Source organism: Sceloporus undulatus, chromosome 2 (assembly GCF_019175285.1).
Source record: "Sceloporus undulatus isolate JIND9_A2432 ecotype Alabama chromosome 2, SceUnd_v1.1, whole genome shotgun sequence".
Lineage (NCBI taxonomy): Eukaryota > Metazoa > Chordata > Lepidosauria > Squamata > Phrynosomatidae > Sceloporus > Sceloporus undulatus.
This window is the reverse complement of record NC_056523.1, coordinates 3,069,646-3,077,841: the sequence shown is the minus strand read 5'-3', so window position 1 is coordinate 3,077,841 and position 8,196 is coordinate 3,069,646. Positions and strand designations below refer to the sequence as shown.

At 42.4% G+C, this 8,196-nt stretch overlaps 1 pseudogene; it reads right to left on the bottom strand.

The window, feature by feature from the left end:
- Positions 1 to 8,196, bottom strand: part of LOC121923056 — a 100,115-nt pseudogene that overhangs the window by 40,517 nt on the left and 51,402 nt on the right.

The window sequence follows — 8,196 nt, the reverse complement described above, 5'->3', positions numbered from 1 at the left end:
ATTTATACACTGCTGGTGGAACTTCAAACAAGTCAAAAAATACTGGAAGGAAATAAAGACAGTAATTTGTTAAATACTCCAAATTGATTTAGAAATGAGGCCGGAGAGTTTTTATTGGGAATTTTTGAAAATGAAGTGGGGAAAAAGTATGGAAGAATACTTTCCTATATGACAGCAATGGCAAGAATACTTTTAGCACAAAAATGGAAAATGAAGGATATCCCGAGTAAAGAAGAATTGATAATGAAATTATTAGAAACAACAGAAATGGATACATCGACACAAATCTTAAAAAACAAAGCTTTAGGAAAAATCAAGGAAGATTGGCACCCAGTATGTGAATATATGAAGGAGCAATGAGGTAGTATATTTATAGAGCATTAATGAGTTAATGGTTTGTGAGAGACCGAAAAATAACATGAATAATATGAATTTATTAGGAATAATATAAGATTCTTATGGTATAAAGTGAAGTATTCACATTGAGGACAAAGATTATAAAATAAGCTGGGTTCATAAAATTCATATTATATTATGGTATTGAGGCATGCTGTTTGGAAATTTAAAGTGCTTGAATATAACAGGCACAGAAATATTCAAGGATGTTTATTAAAAGGATGCAAAATAAAAGCAAGAGGTAAGCAAGAGAGGAAGGAAGTCAAATGTATGTAAGATAAAGAAGAGAGAATGAAGGAAGAGGAAAAATGTTGAGATAGTAATGAATTAGCGTAATAAAAGATAGGATGGTATAAAAGTAGGGGTAGGTTAAAGGTTTAGGTCGAATATAGTAGGGAGGGATAGGTAAGAAGGTAATAGGGTAATAAAGGTAATGAGGATTTGAGTGTTAGTGTTTGGAAGAATGGAATGGAAAGTATACATGAAGAATGGAAAGTGTATATGTCAAATATGTGTTGGCTGGTTTTGTTTGTGTTTGCTTTTGTTATAAAATTTAATAGAAAACATTAATTTTTAATAAAAATTAAAAAAATAAATAAATGCATTTGCAGCATTCTTTTTCATGTTACAACTAGTTGAATCCTGATAGTACCTCATTAATACAAACGATGCGCCATAACTGACAGTGTCTTCCACAGACTCTGGATGGGCTATGAAGAATATCAAATAATACAAAAGTTTAATGAATAGTCCTATAAGGGCAAGATACCTTAAACCTAAACTTTGTAACAGAAATAACATGTTAAAAACATTATAGCAGAGCTTTACATAACACAATCTAGATGTATGAAGACTACCTCTCCAAAAGAAAAACAATTTCCACTTGCTTGCATTTCTATACTTTCTGTTTAGTGTGGACTTTATGATGTCTCAAAAGGTGTGTATTCTGATCGAAACATTTCTAGCAGTCCTTTCATTTGTATGGCTTCTCTCCTGTATGGATGGTATGGTAGTGTGTAAGATTGTTACCTGAAGTACCACTTGCCATGCTGCTGGCATTTGAATGGTCTTCCTCCTGTATGGACTCTCATGACAAAAAAGTATGCTTCTGAGCAAAACATTTTCCACATGGCTGTCATCTGTGTGGTTTCTGTCTTATGTGGACTCTCTGGTGTGTTTCAAGGTGAAATTGAAAGCAAAATATTTCCCACACTGCTAGCATTTTTATGGACCCTGTGTCATGTGGACTCTCTCATGACTCACAAGGTAAGACTTCTGAATAAAACCTTTTCCACATTGTTGGCATTTGTATGGTTTCTCTTCAGTGTGGACTCTCTCATGACCCACCAGCTGTGATGTGTCAGCAAAACATTTCCCACACTGCTGGCAGTTGTATGGTTTCTCTCCTGTGTGGACTTTCTCGTGACGCACAAGGTGAGAGTTCTGAGTAAAACATTTTCCACACTGCTGGCACTTGTATGGCTTTTCTCCTGTGTGGGCCCTATGATGACTCACAAGGGCTGACTTGTGAGCAAAGCATTTCTCACACTGCTGGCATTTGTATGGTTTTTCTCCTGTGTGCACTCTCTGATGTATGGCAAGATCTGACTTCCAAGCAAAACATTGTTCGCATTCCTGGCAATTGTATGGTTTTTCTCCTGTGTGAACTCTCTGATGCCTCACTAGCTGTGATGTGTCAGCAAACCATTTCCAACATTCCTGGCATTTGTATGGTTTCTCTCCTGTGTGGACTCTCTGGTGTGTTTTAAGGTGTGACTTGCGAGCAAAATATGTCCCACACTGTTGACAACTGTATGGCTTCTCTCCTGTGTGGATTCTCTGATGAATCATAGGTTCTTCTATAAAGAGGAACAAAGACAGACAAGACTGAATTTCAGTGTTAAGAGAGGAAGGGCCTCTGCAATCAGCAATGAAGCTAGGCAGGTTTTGCTCCTGCTTTCTTTCACCATTTCACTCCCACATGCCATTTCTCCCTCCACTCTCCAACTTTTCCAACCCCATTGGATCTCAGAGAGCATCTCCCATTATCCCATCTAAAAAAAATGTTTTGATCCTCAATATCCCCCAACATCTCTTAGGGGAAGCAGAGGCAGCTTTGTCACTGTTGGGTTTACTATTTTTTAAGGTTAAAAATAGTTACATAGTACAAATTATATGATCCATAATTCATAATTTTACTTCCCCCCTTTCTTGCCAATTTTCTGTTCCCTACCACCATAAACAGATACTCAGAGGTTATACATTCCATTCATTAATTAAGTGGATGAATTTTTGTCACTGTTGGGCCATTTTAATAATAATAATAATAATAATAATAATAATAATAATAGGTTTTATTTCTATTTTCCCACCTCTCCCGACGGATCGAAGCAGGATTACAACAGTATTTCAGACAATAAAATATCTAACATTACTATTTAAAAACAATTTAGAACCATACAATATCAAATTATGATAGTACAATATTAAAACCACAATACATCATGTGATAAAATTATCTTGATTTTTTCTGAGGTGGAGTTTTCTTCAGATCTTATAGAAGATCCGGGGGTATGCTTGCCGGAAGAGATGTGTTTTTAGTGCCTTCTTGAAGGCATCTAAGGTTGGAATCAGTCTGATCTCTTCCGGAAGACTGTCCCAGAGCGTGGGAGTTATAGCTGTGAATGCTCTTTGGGAAGTAGTTACTAGTCTGACTTTTGTATGAGCCAGTAGATTATTCCCTGTTGTTCTGAGAGTGCAGGGCGGATTGTACCGGGAGAGGCGTTCCCTCAAGTAACTCGGGCCCAAGCCCTCAAGTAACTAGGACCAGGAAAGGACTTTTTCCCAGCAAGCCAAGATTATCAAATTGATGCTACTGTACTTTGGCCACATCATGAGAAGGCATAACTCATTAGAAAAGACAATAATGCTAGGGAAGATAGAAGGTAGAAGAAAGACTGCATGCCAGATGGATAGACTCAATCAGGGAGGTCATGGGCATGAATTTGCAGGACCAAAACAGAGCAGTGGAGGATAGAGGATCTTGGAGTTGTGTCATTAACAGGGATGCCATGAGTTGGAATCGATTCAAGGGCAGTTAACAACAACAAACTTCCCAGTCAAGCTCAGAATTGTACTCGTAAAACTATAGTATCCTCCTTACATCTGACATCAAGACCAGAGCCCAGTTTAAATCCAGATCAGGTCAACTTGCCCATCCCGTGATATTGGGAGCACACATGAGTGTTTTGTTCCTCCCACAGTAAGCCTCCAGGCTTCTTTTCCTCTCACTTAAATGGCTTCCTTCTCTGGTGCAGGCTGTTGTGATGATGGATGTGTGTGCGTGCGCGTGTGCGTGAGAGAGAGAGAGAGAGAGAGACTGTCCTCTGCACCTCCCATAATCCTTCCCCACATTGGAGGGATTGCTTGCCCAGTAGTTTATCAGCAATGAAGGAGTTTTGGATTCCTACTTCTTCCTCTCTCCTGGTGGTTCCCTTCATGGCTTTGTCTTCTTGGGCCCTTTGAATGCTCACTTTGCTCTTGGCTCTCTCCACAACCTTCCAGATCCATTCCCAGGATTCCAAGCAATCTGTCAGGTATGCTTTGATTGAGAGTCCCTGCATGGTAGGGGGTTGAACTGGATGGCCATTGTGGTCTCTTCCTCTATGATTCTATGAATTATTCAAACCAACACTACACAGCCCAGACTATAAATGGCACTATGGGAGAAGGACACAAATAATTTATTGAAGAAAAAAAGATGACCCAGGGTCTCATTCGGTTCTTCTCTTAAACAGAAGCCAGACATATTTCAATTCTTTTGCTATTTTACCTGTTTCTGACTAAATCACATTTTATGCCACAATGCCTCCTGTGCTATACAGTGGACCCTCCTTATCCGTGGACTTGCCTTCCGCGGATTCCAGCATCCGCAGATGGTAAGCCTCTGGTTGTCCCCAATAGCTGTGCGTACACACAAACATATACACGCCAGCCTTGGGTGCTTCCGACACACTGCCCTTCCACACCAGGAGAGAAGGAGAAGGGCAGTAGTAGTGGTGGTGTTGGGTTGGAGGTTTCCCAGCCTTTGGAGTCCCGCTCTGGAAGAGGGGCCTGTGCATTCCAGGCAGCCAGGAAGGAGGAGGGGCAATGGCTCCATTTCCTGCTCATCTCACCTAGGCCAGAAAAGTAGCCATGGGGCCCGGGTTTCCCTTGCGTGCTCCTGGTCCTGCCTGCCAGCCTTTCAGGTTGCCGAGGCACCTCCTGCGGGGGTGCCCAGCTGAGAGATTTGGGCCTTGGAAGGCTGGCTCTGGAGCCCCGAGGAGTGCCCCCCCCCCATTCTCGACTGGCTCGGGGGGAGAGAGCAGTGGTGCCAGAAAAAGAAGAGAAGGGGGAAGAATGAGAGGAGAAGGAAGCAAAGGAGGAGGAGGAGGAAAAAGGATAGGAAGGGCAGTGAGGGTCCCCTTTCGTCTGTGCCATGTCTCTGCTCCAAATTGCCTCTGCACCTGCTCTGGCCCCCAACTGCAGCCCAGGAAGCCACAGCCACCACAGTCCCCTCTGTCTGCTCCAATGTGGGTTCCCCAAAAAAATGTGTTGTGGTGGCCAGGGGTCCCTTCCGCCCCCACCAGTCTTCTTGGGAAGAAGGGCTAGCCAGAGCAAGAAGAGGGCCCTCCCAAAAGTCCATCTGCCATGGTCCAGGCCTCAGGGAGCGAAGAACCACAGTGGAACACACTTCCTTGGAGTGTAGTGGAGTCCCCTTCCTTGGAGGTCTTTAAGCAGAGGCTGGATGGTCATCTGTCAGAGATGCTTTGATTGAGAGTTCCTGCATGGCAGGAGGCTGGACTAGATCAGGGCCCTTGTAGTCTCTTCCAACTTTATGATAGTATGATTCTATTCCTCACCATCATTGCCTTCTTTTTAGATTGTAAGCCTGAGGGCAGAGAACTGTCTGAATAACTATCTGTAAGCCGCTCTGAGAGTCTTTAGGGCTGAAAAGTGGAGTATAAATACTGTAAACAAACAAATAAACAAATAAATAAATAAAGGGCTTGTTGTCCCATCTGCTGGGCCCCTTCACTGCTTCCTGGTCCAGCGCTTCCCTCCTGAGGCTGGGGCCAAGCAGCCGAGGTGCCCCAGGCAGCAGCAAGGGACCCCCCAACAGCCACTGTCTTCATCCCCCTCCTTCTCTTTCTTGCAGCTCCATGATTGGAGGGAACCCTTCCTCTCCCTGGGTTCCTGCTGGGCTGGTCCCACACCCTCCTTTGGGATTTGAGCATCCGCAGATTTTGGTATCTGCGTGGGGTCTGGAACGGATGTCCTGTGGATAAAGAGCTCCCAGTGTGTATTATAAAATAAACAGCATAATAATAAATGTGATGATAATAATAACAAACTTTATTATAATTGTATATTAAAATTTATATACACACACACACACACATAATTTTTAAATATATAACAATAACATATTATTAGATATTGAGATTCTTTCTTTTTAATTTTAAACCTATTTTGTGAACTGAGGGCCTCCTTCCATGCTACAGCCCTGTGTGGATGCAGCAAGAGATGGAGGAAGAGAGTAACCATTTCTCCTCTATCTCAGCAGGCATTTCAAGGATGAATATGACCTTATTCTAACATCCTTATCTTATGGTGAGCTAGGTTTGCATACTAGAGAGCCACCATTCCCCTTTCATCTCAAAAGGGATTGAGAGGAATCAGATAATCTTGGCGCACCCATCCTGGACCCTGATGGGGCTGGTCTTTAATGCCTAACTTTGTGGCTGCACCGAATTTTTAGATTTCCAGGCTTCAACCTCTCCTGCCTTCTATTTTTCCTGACAAGATTTTGCCACCAAATGCACACCTACAAATGTATTTGGAAGCCCAGTGACCCTGCATGCACAACTCTACTCCTACAACCTTGAGCTGAACATGGATGTTCTGCATTAGACCAAAAACTTCAACAGCATCCGGAGATTATTTCTGGCATGCTGTAGTAGTTTCAGTGTTGGGCTACAACTCTGGAATGCAAGGTTCAAATTTCCACTCGGCCATGCAAACTCCCTGGGTGACCTTGGGTGCGTTACATGCTCTCAGCCTCAGAGGAAGGCAAGGGCAAACCAACCTCTGAACAAATCTTGCCAAGAAAACCCTGTAATAGGGTCGCTTTGAGTTGGAAATGACTTGTGTGCACACAACAACAACAAAGGCAGGATTCTGCACAGTGAATGTTCATCCTTACCATGCGTCATTCCTTCTGAATCTCCCTCCATTGTGGACTCTGCTTGGGATCCAATGGAGACTTCTCAGCCAGAGTGAACTTCTACCAAGAGGTTTTTGACCTGAAAGTGAGGTTTCAAGACATAGAATTTTGAGAAGGAAGTGAAAATAGCAGAATATTTTGGGGAAGGGGTTTGGACTTGGAGGCTATGAGAGAGTCACCAATAAGTCAGTCAATGTCAGAAGCTCATAAGCCCTACTTGAAAAAGTGACATACAAAATAAGAGCTCAAAAAGGTGGAATACAGTATGACATGTGTTAATACCTGATATAACACTATTATATATGATGGAACAAAAGCACTTCCATGGAGCCCAGAGAAAAGAACATCTGAAGTCCTAGAACAGCCTGCTTTGATCTATAATGGAAGTCTTTTCATGGATCTATGTATGTTTGTGTGTGTATTTTAAAGGAAGAAGTGTAACAGACACATGGAGAAATAAAAATGAAAACCTAGTACTACTGTATAGTTACACCTAACTATACAGCCTGTGGCCACAATACTGTTTTTGGTAATTTGATATATTGGAATAATAACATAATGGAATTGGAAGAAAAATAAAATGACCAAAAAAAAGTCAGCAATGGCAAAAGTGTTTTGCCCCTTAGAGCGAGAGCAAGCTGCTTGTTGGATAGTTTTTTGTGGGTTTTTCTGGCTTTGTGGCCATGTTCTAGAAGAGTTTATTCCTGACGTTTCATCAGCATCTGTGGCTGGAGGAAGAGAACTGAAGATGCCAGCCACAGATGCTGGCGAAACGTCAGGAATAAACTCTTCTCAAACATGGCCATAGAGCCCAAAAAACCCACAAAAAACTATGGGTGGCTAGGCCATGAAAGCCTTTATCTACCGTACTTGTTGGAGTTGGAATCCCCTACTGATCTCAGCACTAAGGCCATCCAGGCCTTTTCCTCCTTCAGGACCAGCTAAGTCTGGTTCACCCATTTTTGTTTTTTTATACCAGTGAAGCCACAAAAGTCACATTTATTGTGAATTCATCAGACTCAGGGCAAAGATGTCCCCAAGATGCTGTGCTGCAATGCCTGTAATAACCAATACATTGTTGTATTATTACTGGTATTATCGTGTATTTAGAGCACCATCAATGTACACTGTTGTGTTAAGAATTATTGTGCTAGTCCAGGTACCTAGGGCACCAGATCCTGACTGATCTTGGGAGTTAAGCAGAATCAGCCCTGCTTAACACTTGGATGTAAGACTGCCAACATATACCAGGTGCTGAAGGCTGTATTTCATAGGAAGGAACTGCAGAACCAACTGTCAGTAGTCCTTGTCTAAGAGAACCCTATGAAATTCATGGGGTCCCCATAAGTCAACAAGTGAATTGAAGGTGTGTGGGCACATGTGCGCGCACACAGGGAGGAAGACATTTGCGGAGGCCTCCAACTCCAACAGCAAACAAGTGTCTTGAAGGAGAGGCAGTTTGAGAAGTTATTTCACCAGAGAGTCAATAGACTGGGAAGAAATTTAAAATCTGACCCTATGATCCTGCCTTTTAT